Raw genomic sequence first — 19,968 nt, 5'->3', positions numbered from 1 at the left:
ACCATGTTTGTAAACGTTCTGGGAGCGTGCATCCGCCGCTTGAGCGGGGAATTGAACGCTCGAGCGGGGATCTGTGAGTGACGCTCGAGCGGGGATTTTGTCGCTCGAGCGGGGCGACTTTTATATAAAGCCGAGATCCGACCTTTTCGTTCACTTTTCAACATCCTTTCTCTCTCTTACTTTTGTAAAAAGCTATTTTGAGAGTTTCTATCACTAAAACCCTAACTTCTCTCTTAGGATTGATCTAGTAGGAGTTGTTTTCTCACCTTGGGCCTTTACAAAAGTTGTGTTGATCGTCGAGGACTATCTTTTAATCTGAAAATTTCAGGATTTTGAGCATTTTCGTTTCTTCATTTCCTTCGTTGAGTCCCATCATTCGAGGTAGGGATAACCTACTCCATTTTATGAGCTTTGTCTTTGAATTTTAGCATTTTGATATGTTGGGGGTTGTTGGGTAATTTTGAGAAAGTTTGGGCCTTTGTGTAATTTTACAAAAGTTGGGGTTTTAAATATATAAACCTATATGCATGTTAGGCATAGAGAAATGAGATTAATGTTAGGACATTGATGGAAATGGAACCTAGGGTTGTTTTGTGAATTATGGTAATTTTCCCTAATTGGTTTAATTAATTAATGCATATAATTAATTAAAGAAAACGAGAAATTGAATTGAGAATGTTGAAATGTTGATATATTATCCACTTGTGCATTTATTTTCTGCTTAGAAATAATTGCTTTGGGCTACCGGTGGAGGGTAGTGTTGATTGTTGTAGACAATGCATGATGATTAGGCAAACTAAAACTAATCAATTGGATGTGTCATAGAGTATGACGGTTGATAGAATACATTAACTTTATGTATTGGTTGATTGTGCATATGGCCAATGTGTTTATATCCATTATGTGTAGACAGTTGATAGAATACATTAACTTCATGTATTGGTTGATTGTGCATATGGCCAATGTGTTTATATGCATTATGTGTAGACAGTTGATAGAATACATTAACTTTATGTATTGATTGATTGCTTATGTGATTCTGTGTTTTTAGGCATTACTTGTGTATGGGAGGAGATGGGGGATGTACTCCACGGTTTAGAGGAAGATGTGGGATGTACCTCTAAACTGGTTAATGGTTAAGGGAAGATGGGGAATGGACCCAGGGATGCAGCTCATATGCTCTCCCATTGTAGTGAAGATACAGCTCATATGCTTATCTGTTGAAGTGTTGATACAGCTCATATGCTTATCTATTGGAATGTTGATACAGCTCATATGCTTATCTGTTGTAGTATTGATATAGCTCATATGCTTATCTGTTGTAATAGTGATATAGCCCATATGCTTATCTAATGAAAAGTTTGTTTGAATTGATATAGCACTAAAATGTATATCATCATCGTTTGTGAAGTATGGAAGTAGTTTATGTGTTATTGATACAATACCAAAATGTGTATCCACCTTGAATTTAGAAAATGTTCTAGTGACGAACTATAATCTCATCAAATGTTTTGGCCAGAGTACTGAACCTTGTTTTGAAACTCAAAGTTGAATAAGAAATGGAAGGTGAATTGTAACCTAGACTTGACCGTCATGGAATTGTAATAAGATGTAAATGGAAGTGTAAGTGTTGACCATCTATCAGTTGCTAATCTCTTAGTCATTGTTCATAGTTGGTTTAGTATATTTCTACTAGGCTGTGGCTCACCCTATATGGGGACATCATTTTTAGGTACAGGTAGCATGCCACCTCTAAGGACATAGCTTGGGAGGTTAGAGACGGACATACTTTGGCTGTCTTATTTTCCTTGATTGTATTACATATAGTTTCAAGCCAAGGGCTTAAGGTGTAATTGAGCTAGCACTCTCTTTTATAACCAAGTGTTAACTTGGAAAGCTGTAAGCCCGTAGGGCATTTGCTTTTGTGTTGTAAACATGTAATACTATTGTAATGAAATACCTTGATGAATTGATGAATGTGGACCTTTATGTATCAATGCATGTCCCTATGTGGATGGGTTTAATGTAATTATTTTGAGGGCGTGACAGTGACTTATCAAGTTGTCCTATTAGTAACATGGCTACGGTTTCTATTGTAGCTAAAATTAAAGGCATGTTTGTTTGGGCAGATTAGATTAGGTTGGATTAGTATTTCCATGACTAATGGTTTTAGGATTACGAATTCCTTTGTATTGTGTACCATATCCTATGTTTGGATTGAGTTATGATTATAACGAGGGATTAACAAAATATTATCCAATCCGATGTTTGTTTGAGGGGATTGGTATGGATAAGACATGACAGGACATGGAACATCCAATATATTGACCATAATACCCCTAGTATAATTATTGTAAAATTTTGCACTAGCATGTGTTATAATGTTTAAAAAGCAAATTTCCCTATTGTTGTTCCACATTCATTTCGATTCATTTGAACAAAATTTAACCTACTTTTTTTTAATAGAAAAAATAAAAAATATTCAACTATAAACTTTATATATATATATATATATATATATATATAAGCTACCATTAAAAAAAATACACTGCTATTTTAATCATCTAACCATTCATTGTCTAAATTCAAAAAAGTATTTGTTGGAACAAAATTTAACCCTCACTTTTTTTTAACAGGAAAAATAAAAAATCGTTCAACTATAAAATTTATATATACACAAGCAATCATTAAAAAATATAAAACTGCTATTTTAATCATTCATTGCTCAAATTCAAAAAAGTATTCATTTAATCCCATTTTTTTAAACATAAAACATAAAAAATCATTTCACTATAAAATTTATATACACAAGCAACCATTAAAAAATATGCGCTACTATTTTAATCATCCAACCATTCATTGCCCAAAATTCAAAAAGAAATTCATTTAAACAAAAATTTAACTTCTTTTTTTTTTTTTTTTGGGAACAAAAAATATAAAAAATCATTCAACTATGAAAAATAGCTATTTAGAAAAATAATGATATCAGAAAATACAGAAAATGAAGCAAATATATTTATGAGAAGATGCATACAAAATACCAATTGTAGACATGTTAAAAGTCATGGGTGGTAATTAATGATTACTGCAATTCATAATTGTTAAAAATAATAATGTTATCGTTCTTAGATCATCTCTAGCCAAGAATATGTCAATATCATGTTCTTAATTGCATTTTGAAATCGTTTTGGTTTTTTTTTTTAAATATTTAAAAAATTTCTTAATTTTTTAAAATAATTACAAATTGAAAAAAAAATTGGACTTTTTTTTAAAAAAATATTTCAAATATTTTTTAAATATTTAAATGAGGGTTAATATATATATAGTCATGGTTAATTTAGTCATTTGATGAGTTCAAATGAGTTAGTCCAGACTTTGGCTTAATTCTCCAATTTATATCCTACTCCCTCTGTGGGATTGAATCGTACATCATATATGGGATACTATATCCGGATGTATTATTAGTCCATACTTCAATTTTTTAACCAAATATCAGATTAATAATTTTATTGGACTATTAGTTCAATTCCAAGCACATACCCACCCAAACAAACATGGCCTAAAGGAATAAAGTTTGATCCACAATTATTTTAGTGAGTGGAAAAAAAAAAAAAACCTAACAATCCAGTAAAACTTCAAAACTGTTATTTGATTAACAAAATCTATAACTTTGATACAAATTGCAAGGTATAACAATTGTTGAGTTAGTAGAAATTTTCACAGAAGTGAGAATTGGACATACCATGAACATGAAGAGTAATGCTACTACACAAATTGACAAACATTATCTTACTACGAAAGAAGAATTAGCATAAATTTTCACAGAAATGAAAATTAGAGATTCGTGACTGACAATGATAGAGACCACTAAAAGTAGTGCTCTAAAGTAACCACTAATCATGTGGCATCAACTTAAAAAAAAAAAAAAAAAAAAAAAAAAAAAAAAAAACAACAACATTGTGGCAGTGGGTGAGACTCACTGCCATATTATTAGTGGTGACACTAATTAGTGCTCTTACTCATTTTCCATTCCTATGCCCCACAAGACGACAAAAAAATAAGTAAAAAAGAAAATCCGGTCATGCACCAGCTGCATAACTCATTTTCCATTCCTATGCCCCACAAGACGACAAAAAAATAAGTAAAAAAGAAAATCCGGTCATGCACCAGCTGCATAAGAAGAAAAACAAAAGGAAAAAAAACTCAATCAATGAGCATGTGATATGCTCCGGCGCATGAGGTGACCTCACATAAGGGGCAAAAAGGTAAATTCACAGCATTACATTATTTTATATCACGTATTTTTCATACGCATTTTTTTTTAAAATTTGAGATCTCATTTAACATGTAGCACGTAAAATAATGTAATGGTGTGAATTTACCTTTTTGCCCCTTATGTGAGGTCACCTCATGCGCTAGAGCATATCACATGCTCGTTGATTGAATATATATATATATTTTTTCCTCTTATGCAGCTGGCACATGACAGGATTCTCTTTTTTACTTATTTTTTTTGTCGTCTTGTGGGCATGCACATGTCAGGAATCTCTAATTTTCACTTCTGTGAAAATTTCTGCTAACTCTTCTTTAGTAACATGGCTGCAGGTTCTATTGTAGCTAAAATTAAGGCGATGTTTGTTTGGACAGATTAGATTAAGTTGGATTAGTATTTTCATAACTAATAGTTTTAGGATTATAAATTTTTTTGAATTGTGTACCTATCTTATGTTTGGATTGAGTTAGAATTATAAGGAGGGATTAACAAAATATTATCCAATCTGATATTTGTTTGAGGGGATTGGTATGGATAGGACATGACAGGACATGGAACATCCAATATATTGACCATAATACCTCTAGTATAATTATTGTAAAATTTTGCACTAGCATGTGCTATAATGTTTAAAAAGAAAATTTCCCTATTGTTGTTCCACATTCATTTCGATTCATTTGAACAAAATTTAACCTACTTTTTTTAATAGAAAAAATAAAAAATCATTCAACTATAAACTTTATATATATATATAAGCTACCATTAAAAAAAATACACTGCTATTTTAATCATCTAACCATTCATTGCCTAAATTCAAAAAAGTATTTGTTGGAACAAAATTTAACCCTCACTTTTTTTTAACAGAAAAAATAAAAAATCGTTCAACTATAAAATTTATATATACACAAGCAATCATTAAAAAGTATAAACTGCTATTTTAATCATTCATTGCTCAAATTCAAAAAAGTATTCATTTAATCCCATTTTTTTAAACAGAAAACATCAAAAATCATTTCACTATAAAATTTATATACACAAGCAACTATTAAAAAACATGCACTACTATTTTAATCATCCAACCATTCATTGCCTAAAATTCAAAAAGACATTCATTTAAACAAAAATTTAACTTCTTTTTTTTTTTTGGGAACAAAAAATATAAAAAATCGTTCAACTATGAGAAATAGCTATTTAGAAAAATAATGATATCAAAAAATACAGAAAATGAAGCAAATATATTTATGAGAAGATGCATACAAAATACCAATTGTAGACATGTTGAATTAAAAATCTAGGGTGGTAATTAATGATTACTGCCATTCATAATTGTTAAAAATAATAATATTATCGTTCTTAGATCATCTCTAGCCAAGAATATGTCAATATCATGTTCTTAGTTGCATTTTGAAATTGTTTTGGTTTTTTTTTAAATATTTAAAAAATTTCTTAATTTTTTAAAATATTTACAAATTAAAAAAATATGGAATTTTTTAAAAAATATTTCAAATATTTTTAAGATATTTAAATGAGGGTTAATTAATATATATATATATATATATATATATATATATATATATATATGTATATATAGTCCTGGTTAATTTGGTCATTTGATGGGTTAGTCCAGACTTTGGCTTAATTCTCTAATTTATATCCTACTCCCTCTGTGAGATTGAATAGTCCATCATATGTGGGGTAATATATCCGGATGGATTATTAGTCCATACTTCAATTTTTAACCAAACATCAAATTAATAATTTTATTGGACTATTTATAGCGATCCCGGTTTCTCTTCCTTTGATTGTTGTATTCCAGACTTAGGTTCCGTGGAGTTGGTGGTTGTATATCTTGTTGTTATCCTTTAATTCCGTGTGTTTGAGTTTTAGGATGTATTGGGCGTGTTTCGAGCAGGTTGGTTGAGCTTTAGTCACATTCCTTGTTGCCCAGATTTTTGGTAGTACGCTCGAGTGGGTCCCTTTGCGCTCGAGCGGAGTTTGATTTTTGATTGTCCGCTCGAGCGGGCCTTATTGTGATCGGGGTTTTCACACTTTCAGCATTTCGTGCCTCTGCAAAACTTCTGCAGGGTGTGTTTTTCACGCTAGAGCGGATTTCCTTACGCTCGAGCGGGTAGTTCATTGTCTGTAAAAGTTCTGGAAGGGGGGAATCTATGCTCGAGCGGCCTTCCCCTTGCGCTCGAGCGGGTGTGTTTTCCATTTGTGTCTTGGCGCTCGAGCTGGAATCTTTACACTCGAGCGGGTCCAGTTTTTGTCTCTGACGCTCGAGCGTCCTATTATCCGCTCGAGCGGGTCATACGTATATCAGATATCAGCTAGGTCTTTTTAGATCACTTTTCAACTTCCACTCTCTGTCTTACTTTTCTGAAAAGCCATTTTTGAGAGCTTCTCTCACTACTTTCTTCCTTCTCTCTTACGATTTGATCTAGTAGGCCTGATTTTCTACCCATGGGCCTTTGTAAAAAGTGTGTTGATTGTTGAGGGCTACATTTTGATCCTAGAATCTTGGGATTTGGAGCATTTTCGAGTTCTTCATCATTTCTTTTGGGCTTCATCTCTTGAGGTAGGGATTCCTACTCATCTTTATGATCTTTAACCTAAATGCAGAGCTTTTGTATAAATGGTTTCGTTTGGGAAGCTTGGGTTTGAATTGTATTATATTGAAAAAGAGGGGTTTTGTCTTTTTGACTCATATATATATGTTTGGGGTCTTAAAAAGAGATTATTGATATTGTTGGTGATATTTGGACCTTTGCGTCAATATTGAAGTTTAAAGGGAAAAATGCCATATTTGGGTATATTTGGGTCATTAGTGTAATTAATGACATTTGTTATGAAATTGAGTTAGGGATAATGAAATTTGAACATTAAGAGATAGAATGGTGGAGTTGGATTTATAAATCGCTCACTTTTGAAAATGTTAATTATATCTGTTGAGGCATTTATTATCTACTTAGAAATAACTGCTTTGGGCTATCGGTGGAGGATAGTCTTGATTGTTGTAGACATTGCATGATGATTAGGTGAATTGAAACTAATCAAGTTGTGTATTTGAATACATGGGTGCCGAATCCCGCGGATGAAATTTCCGTAAAATGGCCATTTGAATGTAATAATACATGGGTGTCGAATCCCGCGGACGCAATTTCCGTAAAATGGCAATCTGAATATATATATATACATGGGTGCCGAGTCCTGCGGATAAAATGTCACGCCCTCAAAAAAATAACCCATTAATTATACATATCATCAGAATGCAATGATAGAGAGGAAACATTTCATTATAATATTCACCAGAGTCTTACTAAATAAAAGCATTACATGTAACCTCAAATTAAATGCCCTACAGGCTTACATCTTTCCAAGCCAACACTTGGACAACAAAAATATGAGTTCTAACTCAAATCCAAATAAAGCCCTAGGCTTGAGTGTTTACATGTACTAACAAATAAAAACAAACAACTGAAAAATAGTCTTCAAAATCCAAGTCCCTTCCAAGCTAAGTCCTTGGAGGTAGCTTATCACCTGAACCTGAAAATGATGTTCCCATATAGGGTGAGCCACAGCCCAGTAAAAATATACTAAACCAATTATAAGCATTGATTAAAGCAATAGCATTCAATAGATGGTTAACCAAGATAATCAATTACATCATTATACAGTTTCATGACATTAATGTCTAAGACACGTTTTGCTTTCCAACATTATCAATATGACTCAGAACCTGGCCAAACTTACAACAGTGAACTATATATATCAAATTCACATTCTTCCAATGTCAACATACAAATGAGACTCAAGCTCAAATCAAAACACTTCATACTTCCAGTTTGATACACATTTTAGTGCTGTATCCATAAAAACACTTCAATATAAATAAGCACACATAAAAGTGATGCTAATGGAGTCCATCCCCTATCTCCTCCCAAACAAAATCCGGTTTAGAGGTCCGTCCCCTATCTTCCCCTAAACCGTGGAGTACATCCCCTATCTCCTCCCACACAAAACAATGTATGTAAACACATAACATATAAAACACAATTAATACACATAATGTCTGTATTAATTCAGCAGTCAAAATGAATGACTCAACCAATGTGATTAGTTTCAGTTATCCCTAATCCACATGCAATGTCTACAACAATCACGACTATCCTCCACCGATAGCCCAAAACAGTTATTTCTAGATTTGGAAATAAATATATCAACAATTCAATAGGCGAGTGATTTAAATTATCCAACTACACCATTTAATCAATGAATTCCTCAATTTCATAAATTAACCAAATTCTCCAATTCCCTTAAATTAATTATACAAATTAATTAATTAATACAACTAGGGTTTTTCCCAAAATTATCAAAGTAATCCCAACATATCAATATACCAAAACTTAGAACAAAACCTATAAAATGGAGTAGGAAATCCCTACCTCGAAGAAAACAACCCAAATGGAGAAGACAGAGATGAATACTCAAATACCAATGTGCTCCAAATCGCAAAATGTTCAGATTAAATGAAAGCCCTCGACTCCCTCTATCTTTTTAATAAAGCAACTAGGGTAAAAACACACTCTAAATATATCAAACCTAAGAGACAAGGTGAGTAGGGAGAGAGAGAGGTCGGACCTAGGGTTTGGAATAAAAAAGAAGATGAAAAAGACTGATCAAAACCCGCTACTGCGTATATAAACTGGACAGGCTCGCTCGAGCGAATACATGGTCGCTCGAGCGACCAGACACAAGAAAACCTCGCTCGAGCGAAGAAAAACTAGCTCGAGCCAAGAATGCAATACTACAGGCCTATACTAGACGCAAACTCTCGCTCGAGCGACCAAACTCCAGCTCGAGCGAAGAACCAAAAACAACAGCTCGCTCGAGCGACCAACTCCTCGCTCGAGCGAAGATCCAAAATTCTGGACAGCAACACTTGGTTTCTAAACCCAACCAACCTGAAACAAACCTGCCCAACACATCCTAACTCCAAATGAGAAAATAAGGGACAACAACAACAATTATACAATGACAGAATCTACGGAACCTAAGTCCGGATACTATAATCAAATGGGAAAAGACCGGGGTCGCTATAACCTCCCCCCCATAAAAGAATTTCATCCCCGAAATTAAGCATAAGTTTATAAAAAAACAAGTTTTTCTCAATTCCCAAAGATATTATATAACAATAATAAACAGCTTGACCCAATATTGGTCACTTCATCTCTTTATCAAGAGGCATCTCACAATATATAAATAAAACAACATATATCTCCACCTGTATCATTATTATGCATTATTCCTTTCAATGTTAGCAATCCCCATATCATATTCAATTGCATGATATATACAACACATTCAGCAATGTAATCAACATATGCAATGCTACACTAAACTTCTATAATAAAGCAAGTTTCAAGATACACCCATTTACTAAAACATACTCAACGTTTTACAACTTAAGACATATGTAAGGCTCTTAAGTTCAACAATAATACAAAATCTAAATACAAGATTACAAATCGATAAACATGTCCGGGTATTTTTCGCGGACTGCCAACTCACGTTCCCAAGTGGCTTCCTCCACTCCGTGATGTTTCCACAAAACTTTGACCAAAGGGATGGTTTTGCCTCACAAAACTTGATCCCGCCTATCCAAGACCCGAACCGGTCTCTCCTCATACGAGACATCCTTATCAACCACTAAATCGGTCCAATCCAACACATGTGATGGATCCGGCTCATATTTCCGAAGCAGACTCACATGAAACACGTCATGTACTCCGGACAGCTGCGGCGGTAAAGCTAAACGATAAGCAGCCTCGCCAATCCTCTCAAGGATCTCAAACGGACCAATGAACCGAGGGGACAACTTCCCGCTCTTCCCAAACCTCATCAAACCCCGTTTAGGTGATATCTGCAGAAAGACATGATCACCTACCTCAAACACCAAAGGTCTCCTCCTACGGTCGGCATAAGATTTCTGACGACTCTGTGATGTAACAAGCCTCTTACGGATAAGCTCAACTTTCTCCGTCGTTTCCCTCACCAACTCCGGACCCAACAGAGGTGCATCACCCACCTCGGCCCAACAAACAGGAGATCTACACGGTCGGCCATACAAGGCCTCAAATGGTGCCATACCGATACTTGATTGGAAACTGTTGTTGTAGGCAAACTCCACCAACAGCAAGTGCCTCTCCCACGACCCACTAAAGTCTAGAGCACAACCCCGAAGCATATCCTCAAGGATCTGAATAGTAAGCTCGGACTGTCCGTCAGTCTGAGGATGATAAGCCGTGCTAAAGGTCAACTTAGTGCCTAAGGCACTCTGCAAACTCTGCCACAACCTGGCAGTAAAACGAGGATTCCTATCTGAGACGATCGTCACTGGAACCCCGTGTAACCTCACTATGTCCCGAATGTACAAGTCGGCAAGATGATCTACCGAATCTCTCACGCGCATAGGAATGAAGTGCGCCAACTTAGTCAACCGGTCTACAACCACCCAAATAGCATCACTACCCCGCTGAGTCCTCGGAAGACCCACAACGAAGTCCATAGTGACGTGTTCCCACTTCCACTCGGCAATAGGCAAGGGTTGCAACAAACCCGCTGGCCTCTGATGTTCGGCCTTCACTTGCTGACAAGTAAGGCACTTAGATACGAAAGCTGCCATATCTCTCTTCATACCCTGCCACCAGAACTGGCGACCCAAATCCCGATACATCTTAGTGCCTCCCGGATGCACCGCAAGGCGTGAATGATGAAAATCTCGGAGTACCTCCTCTCGACAAGACTCTGGCACAAACAGACGGTCTCGGTATCTCACACTCAGGTCGGGATACACCGTCAAACAATTCAATACGCGAGTGATTTAAATTATCCAACTACACCATTTAATCAATGAATTCCTCAATTTCATGAATTTAACCAAATTCCCCAATTCCCTTAAATTAATTATACAAATTAATTAATTAATACAACTAGGGTTTTTCCCAAAATTATCAAAGTAACCCCAACATATCAATATACCAAAACTTAGAACAAAACCTATAAAATGGAGTAGGAAATCCCTACCTCGAAGAAAACAACCCAAATGGAGAAGACAGAGATGAATACTCAAATACCAATGTGCTCCAAATCGCCAAATGTTCAGATTAAATGAAAGCCCTCGACTCCCTCTATCTTTTTAATAAAGCAACTAGGGTAAAAACACACTCTAAATAGATCAAACCTAAGAGAGAAGGTGAGTAGGGAGAGAGAGAGGTCGGACCTAGGGTTTGGAATCAAAAAGAAGATGAAAAAGATTGATCAAAACCCGCTGCTGCGTATATAAACTGGACAGGCTCGCTCGAGCGAATACATGGTCGCTCGAGCGACCAGACACAAGAAAACCTCGCTCGAGCGAAGAAAAACTAGCTCGAGCCAAGAATGCAATACTACAGGCCTATACTAGACGCAAACTCTCGCTCGAGTGACCAAACTCCAGCTCGAGCGAAGAACCAAAAACAACAGCTCGCTCGAGCGACCAACTCTTCGCTCGAGCGAAGATCTAAAATTCTGCACAGCAACACTTGGTTTCTAAACCCAACCAACCTGAAACAAACCTGCCCAACACATCCTAACTCCAAATGAGAAAATAAGGGACAACAACAACAATTATACAATGACAGAATCTACGGAACCTAAGTCCGGATACTATAATCAAATGGGAAAAGACCGGGGTCGCTATATAAAATATTCGTAAAATGGCCGTAAGAGATTGAAAATACATGGGTGCCAAATCCCGCGAACGTAATTTTCGTAAAATGGCAAGTTGTAGTATTGTTGGCATGAGATGTAGCCTCATTCAGTTATTTGGCCAGGTTCTTAGCCATGTTTATAAGTTGAGTTTTGTTAAGTTGAACATTTATCAAGTGCTAATGTTTTAGTTATTGCTCATATTATGTTTAGCATATCTCTACTGGGCGTTGGCACAGCCTATATGGGACATCATTTTCAGGTACAGGTAGCATGCTACCTCCAAGGACGTAGCTTGAGAGGCTTAGTGGCTAGGACATCTTTTGTGATTACATTTTTATATTACATGTATATCAAGCCAAGGGCTTCTTTTGTGTAGAGTTAGTACTCTCCTTTTGTAACTAAGTGTTGACTTGGAAAGTTGTAAGCCTATAGGGCATTTACTTTTGTTGTCAACATGTAATACATTTTGTAAGAATACTCTGATGGTTATAATATGAGAACTCTTTTACTTATCGTGAATGTATGCTATGATGGGTTTATTTTTGAGGGCGTTACAACTTGGTATCAGAGTGTACCGGGTTCGAATACTTTGGGTACGTGGGAAGTGGTTAGTACGACAATAGGTTCGTCTCGCTTGATAGAGACTTAGATGTAGTGTTATATGCTTATGTGATAACATGATTATGTGACTATATGGGTATGGGATTTAGTTTCTAGGATGTTGATTGGATCTTTGGGTTTCTGTGAGTCTTGTTGGAAAAGCACTTGATCAATGCTATTTCTAACCGGAACTCTAGTAACGCTTCGAGACTATCATTATCCGGAAATGAAATTCGTAAGTGCTTATGTGATTATGTACTTACGTGGAGTGAATTACAGTTGTCCATACATTAGGACGCGAGTGTTTTAGCTTCGGCACATTTATGAATGTGCTAATGTTCTTCGTTACCTTTATTAGGATGTCAGGACGAGGACGTGGTGGTAGGCGAGACAGGCCTAGGAGGCAGGAAATGCCTATATCAGATGATATTCCGGCGCAGCAAGAAGGGGTTGGTTAAGCCAATGTGGCCGAGCCAGCAGGTCAGCAGGCTATGGGCGCCTTAGCCCGTGGGATAGCCGATGCTTTGAGGGAATATATAGGCATTCTCAGAGCTGAGGTTCCTGTTCAGGCCCAGGTTCAGGCCCCGGTTGTTGATACAGGGCCTTCCTTTCAAAAAAGGGAGTTCTTCCGGTCTAATCCGAACGAGTTTGTTGGGGATCCAAAGGAGCCACTCAAGGCTAATGAGTGGTTAGAGCTGATGACCAAGACATTTGAGATGGTTGGCATCGAGGACGGGTTATTAAAGGTGACCTTGGCATCTTTCCAGCTTAAGGGGGATGCGGGTCAGTGGTGGAAGTTCACGAGGGGCCGTATTGGTGGCACCTGGGAGGCTTTTATTGATGCTTTCTAGAAGAAGTACTTAGCCCCAGCTATTAGGGAAAAGCTCAGTGACCAGTTCTGTCAACTTAAGTAGCGAGGCTTGTCAGTGGCCGAGTTTGAGGCCGCCTTTACCAGTTTGTCTAGGTTCGCACCTGAGCTCGTGGCGTCGGAAGAACGTCGTTGTATTGAGTTCGAGAGGAAGTTATGGCATGGCCTCAAGATAAGGGTTGGAGGATCCATGATCCGGGAGTATGGGCGTCTTGTGGATGCCGCGACCTATATGGAGTCTATGATGGATGAGGGGCTCCAAAAGGAGTCAAGAAGGCCAGGGGGATGGTAGGAGGCAGAGAGGTTCTAACCCTCAGTAGTCCCAGAGTGCTTTAGCAAGATCCACCTTTCCAGTGTCGAGTTCAGGTTCTGGGAGAAGTAGCCAGGGGGGCTTTACCTATTTCAAATGTGGTCAACTGGGCCACAAGTCTCCAGCTTGCCCGCAGAGGGGAGGAGGTCAGGGAGCAGCTTCATCTTCAGCTCGACCTCAGAGTCAGAGTCAGGGCAGAGGCCGGTCGTTCTCTTGTTATCAGTGTGGTCAGACAGGACACCTGAAAAGGTTCTGTCCACAGTTGGGTGGTCCATCCGATGCGTCTGGTTTGAGACAGACATAGAGTTTGCAGCCAGCACAGTCTGTTCAGGCCTCGAGGGCCAATCAGGGGGCTTCATCGTCTCAGTCTGTGCATCAGTCCTTTGCTCCGAGAGGTGAGTAGGTAGATCAGGGGCCTACAGGGCGCGTGTATACTGTTACCGTGCAGGATCTTGTACTGGCTCCATCTGTTGTGAGAGGTACCTTTTTGTTTTGCAACTCGGTTGCCAATGTGTTGATTGATACGGGTGCATCTCATTCCTTTATATCTGCTGCATTCGCATCTATTTTGGGATTGGAGTTAGCACAGTTAGCATCTCCTATTTGTGTTATATTGCCTGTTAGGGGCGAATTGATTTTGAAACACGGATGTAGAGGTTGTGACATAGAGGTCGCCGACCGCCGACTTCCATTTCCTTTTGTAGTTATGCCCATGTCAGGTTTTGATGTTATTTTGGATATGGACTGGTTATCGTCATACGGGGCAGTTATTGATTGTTACCGGTAGAGGGTCACAGTTTGTACCGTGAGCGGGGAGTGTTTCCATTTCTTGGGGGATCAGGTTGGTAGTGTGTTGCCACCGGTGTATGATCCGCGAGGGTGGAGTGAGCTTAGTTGTCTTCTTGCTAGCCTTATGAGTAGTGAGTGTGATGAGACCGGGGTTAAGTTACTGAGAGTGGTTTGCGAGTATTCGGATTTTTTCCCTAGGATCTTGTTAGTTTGATACCACATCAAGAGATAGAGTTCTCTATTGATTTAGTGCCGGCACAACGCGGATTTCTATGGCACCTTACCGTTTTGCCCCAGCTGAGTTGAGTGAGTTGAAGGTTCAACTCCAGGAGTTGCTAGATAAGGGTTTTCTTTGCCCTAGTGTTTCACCGTGGGGAGCACCGGCCCTCTTTGCTAAAAAGAAAGATGGTGCCTTGAGACTTTGTATCGACTACCGGAAGTTGAATCGGGCTACGGTTAAGAATAAGTACCCTATGCCCCGTATAGATGACTTGTTTGACCAGTTGAAAGGGTCCTGTTGTTTCTCCAAAATAGACTTAAGATCGGGTTACCATCAGCTGAGGGTCAGGGAGGAGGATATTCCGAAAACAGCATTCCGTACGTGGTATGGCCACTATGAGTTTTTGGTGATGCCTTTCGGGCTCACCAATGCACCGGCAGTGTTTATGGATTTGATGAACCAGATATTCTGGGAATTCTTAGATCTCTTTGTAGTCGTTTTCGTGGATGACATTCTGATTTATTCGCCTTCGGAGAAGGAGCACGAGGAACACTTGAGAGTGGTGCTCGACTTGCTTAGAGCCCATAGGCTGTAAGCCAAATTTGGGAAGTGTGAGTTCTGGCTAGGAGAGGTCAAGTTCTTAGGCCATGTGGTTTCCGGGGAAGGGGTGTCTGTTGATACATGCAAGATTGAGGCAGTGCAAGATTGGGCACAACCTAAGAGCGTTTTTGAGATCCTCAATTTTCTGGGATTAGCTGGGTATTATTGCCGGTTTGTGAAGGATTTCTCCAGGCTAGCTTCATCGTTGACTAGATTGACGCGGAAAGGGGTCAAGTTCGTGTGGAGTGAGACTTGTGAAAAGTCGTTCCAGGAGCTGAAGGTTAGATTGACCACTGCTCCGGTCTTGATTATTCCGGAGAGAGGTTTGGGTTATGCGGTTTATTGTGATGCCTCATGAGAAGGATTGGGTTTTGTCTTGATGCAATAAGGGAAAGTGGTAGCCTATGGCTCATGTCAGTTGAAGATTCATGAGAGGAATTACCCTACTCATGACCTAGAACTAGTAGCAGTAATTTTTGCCTTGAAGATTTGGAGGCACTACCTGTATGGTGAGAAATTCGAGGTGTTCTCAGATCATAAGAGTTTGAAGTACCTATTTATACAGAGGAACTTAAATTTGAGGCAGAGGAGGTGGATGGAGTTCATTGAGGATTATGACTTTGAGTTGCACTATCACCCGGGAAAGGCCAATGTTGTGGCTGATGCCCTTAGTAGGAAATCCATTAGTGATGTTGCTTGTATAGCCATCCAGGAGTGGGACATGTTAGGTCCATTGGGCGAGTTCGATTTGCTTCTGGGCAAATCCATTGAGGCTGTGGCCTTGTTTTCTATTGTTGCACAGCCTATACTTGTGACTCGAGTGTTAGAGGCACAAAGAAGTGACCTTGAAGTAGAATCCCTCCGAGAAAAGATCTCCAGTGGGAAGGCTGAGAAGGGTTTGACTGTGTATCCCGACCTGAGAGTGAGATACCGTGACCGTCTATTTGTGTCAGAGTCTTGCCGAGAAGAAATACTCCAAGAGTTTCACCATTCACGCCTTGCGGCACATCAGGGAGGCACCAAGATGTATCGTGATCTAGGTCATCAGTTTTGGTAACGGGGTATGAAGAAGGATGTGGCAGTTTTCGTGTCTAAGTGCCTTACTTGTCAGCAAGTGAAGGCCGAGCATCAGAGGCCAGCGGGTTTGTTGCAACCCTTGCCTATTGCCGAGTGGAAGTGGGAGCATGTTACTATGGACTTCATTGTAGGTCTTCCAAGGACTCAGTAGGGAAGTGATGCTATTTGGGTGGTTGTAGACCGGTTGACCAGGTCAGCTCACTTTATTCCTATGCGCGTGAGAGATTCGGTAGATCATCTTGCCGACTTGTATATTTGGGACATAGTGAGGTTGCACGGAGTCCCAGTGTTGATCGTCTCTAATAGAGATTCTCGTTTTACTGCTAGGTTGTGGTAGAGTTTGCAGAGTGCCTTGGGCACTAAATTGACCTTTAGTACAACTTATCATCCTCAGACTGATGGACAGTCCGAGCGTACTATTCAGATCCTTGAGGATATGCTTCGGGGTTGTGTCCTTCACTTTAGTGGGACGTAGGAGAGGCACTTGCCGTTGGTGGAATTTGCCTACAACAACAGCTTTCAGTCTAGTATCGGTATAGCGCCGTTTGAGGCCTTGTATGGCTGACCGTGTAGGTCTCCAGTTTGTTGGGCCGAGGTGGGTGATGCACCTTTATTGGGCCCGGAGTTGGTGAGGGAAACGACGGAAAAAGTTGGGTTTATCCATAAGAGGCTTGTTACAGCCTAGAGTCGCCAAAAGAGTTATGCCGACCGTAGGAGGAGCCCTTTGGCATTTGAGACAGGTGATCATGTTTTCTTGAAAATATCACCTAGGCGGGGTTGATGAGGTTTGGGAAGAGTGGGAAGTTGTCCCCTTGATTTATCGGTTCCTTTGAGATCCTTGAGAGGATTGGGGAGGTTACTTTCCGTTTAGCTTTGCCGCCGCAGTTGTTCGGAGTGCATAACGTATTTCATGTTAGTATGCTTCGGAAGTACGAGCCGAATCCATCGCACATGTTGGATTGGACCAACTTAGAGGTAGATGAGGATGCCTCGTATGAGGAGAGACCGGTACGGGTCTTGGATAGGCGGGATCAAGTCTTGCGAGGCAAGATCATTCCCTTGGTAAAGGTTTTGTGGAAACATCACTGAGTGGAGGAAGCCACTTGGGAACGTGAGGCGGATATCGGTAAGAAATACCCGGACTTGTTTGTAAATGTTTAACCATGTATTGGGATTTTGTAATATTAATGAACTTTAAGAGCATTAAATATGTCTTAAGTTGTAAAACATTGTGAATGTTTTGGTTTATGGGAATATTGTGGAACTTGCCTTGTAATGGAAGTTTATTTTAACATTACATATGTTAACTCTATTGTAGAAATGCAAATATAATTTTGGCATTTAATTTGTTTTGTGATGCATGTTGATAATGCATGTTAGAGATTATGTTGGAAGTTAGCCTCTTGAATAGAGATGGAATGACCGGTACTGGGTCAAGTTGTTAAATTTTACATTGTAATAATGTTGGTAATTGAGAAAACATGCTTTTGAAAAACTTGTACTTAATTTTGGGGACGAAATTCTTTAAGGGGGGGAGGTTATAGCGATCTCGGTTTCTCTTCCTTTGATTGTTGTATTTCGAACTTAGGTTCCATGGAGTTGGTGGTTGTATATCATGTTGTTCTCCTTTAATTCCGTGTGTTTGAGTTTTAGAATGTATTGGGCTTGTTTCAAACAGGTTGGTTGAGCTTTAGTCCCATTCCTTGTTGCCCAGGTTTTTGGTAGTACGCTCGAGCAGGTCCCTTTGTGCTCGAGCAAAGTTTGATTTTTGATTGTCCGCTCGAGCGGGCCTTATTGCGCTCGAGCGAGGTTTTCACACTCTCAGCATTTCGTGCCTCTGCAAAACTTCTGCAGGTGTGTCTTTCACGCTCAAGCGGATTTCCTTATGCTCGAGTGGGTAGCGGTCGAGCTGGTGTATTGGCGCTCGAGCGGGTAGTTCATTCTCTGTAAAAGTTCTAGAAGGGGGGAATCTACACTCGAGCGGCCTTCCCTTTGTGCTCGAGCGGGTATGTTTTCCAGCTGTGTCTTGGCACTCGAGCGGGAATCTTTATGCTCGAGCAGGTCCAGTTTTTGTGTCTGACGCTCAAGCGTCCTATTATCCGCTCGAGCAGGTCATACGTATATCAGATATCAACTGGGTCTTTTTAGATCACTTTTCAACTTCCACTCTCTCTCTCTTACTTTTTCGAAAAGCCATTTTTGAGAGCTTCTCTCACTACGTTCTTCCTTCTCTCTTAGGATTGATCTAGTAGGACTGATTTTCTACCCTTGGGCCTTTGTAGAAAGTGTGTTGATCGTTGAGGGCTACATTTTGATCCTAGAATCTTGGGATTTGGAGCATTTTCGAGTTCTTCATCATTTCTTTTGGGTTTCATCTCTTGAGGTAGGGATTCGTACTCATCTTTATGATCTTTAACCTAAATGTAGAGTATTTGTATAAATGGTTTGGTTTGGGAAGTTAGGGTTTGTAATGTATTATATTGAAAAAGAGGGGTTTTGTCTTTTTGACTCATATATATATGTTTGGGGTCATAAAAAGAGATTACTGATATTGTTGGTGATATTTGAACCTTTGGGTCAATATTGAAGTTTAAAGGGAAAAATGCCATATTTGGGTATATTTGGGTAATTAGTGTAATTAATGACATTTGTTATGAAATTGAGTTGGGGATAATAAAATTTGATCATTGAGAGAAAGAATGGTGGAGTTGGATTTATAAATCGCTCACTTTTGAAAATGTCAATTATATATCTGTTGAGGCATTTATTATCTGTTTAGAAATAACTGCTTTGGGCTATCGGTGGAGGATAGTCTTGATTGTTGTAGACATTGCATGATGATTAGGTGAATTGAAACTAATCAAGTTGTGTATTTGAATACATGCGTGCCGAATCCCGCGGATGAAATTTTTGTAAAATGGCCATTTGAATGTAATTATACATGGGTGCCGAATCCCACGGATGAAATTTTCGTAAAATAGCCATTTGAATGTAATTATACATGGGTGTCGAATCCCGCGAACGCAATTTCCGTAAAATAGCAATCCGAATATATCTATACATGGGTGCCGAGTCCCGCGGATGAAATTTCCGTAAAATGGCCATAAGAGAATGAAAATACATGGGTGCCGAATCCTGCGGACGCAATTTTCGTAAAATGGCAAGTTGTAGTATTGTTGGCATGAGATGTAGCCTCATTTCAGTTATTTGGCCAGGTTCTGAGCCATGTTTATAAGTTGAGTTTTGTTAAGTTGAACATTTATCAAGTGCTAATGTTTTAGTTATTGCTCATATTATGTTTAGCATATCTCTACTGGGCGTTGGCTCACCCTATATGGGACATCATTTTCAGGTACAGGTAGCATGCCACCTCCAAGGACGTAGCTTGAGAGACTTAGTGGCTGGGTCATCTTTTGTGATTACATTTTTGTATTACATGTATATCAAGCCAAGGGCTTCTTTTGTGTAGAGTTAGTACT

This window comes from Camellia sinensis, chromosome 1 (genome assembly GCF_055761805.1).
Source record: "Camellia sinensis isolate YWXY chromosome 1, ASM5576180v1, whole genome shotgun sequence".
In the NCBI taxonomy this organism is placed as follows: Eukaryota; Viridiplantae; Streptophyta; class Magnoliopsida; order Ericales; family Theaceae; genus Camellia; species Camellia sinensis.
The sequence above is the reverse complement of the archived record's forward strand: the minus strand, read 5'-3'. Positions refer to the sequence as shown.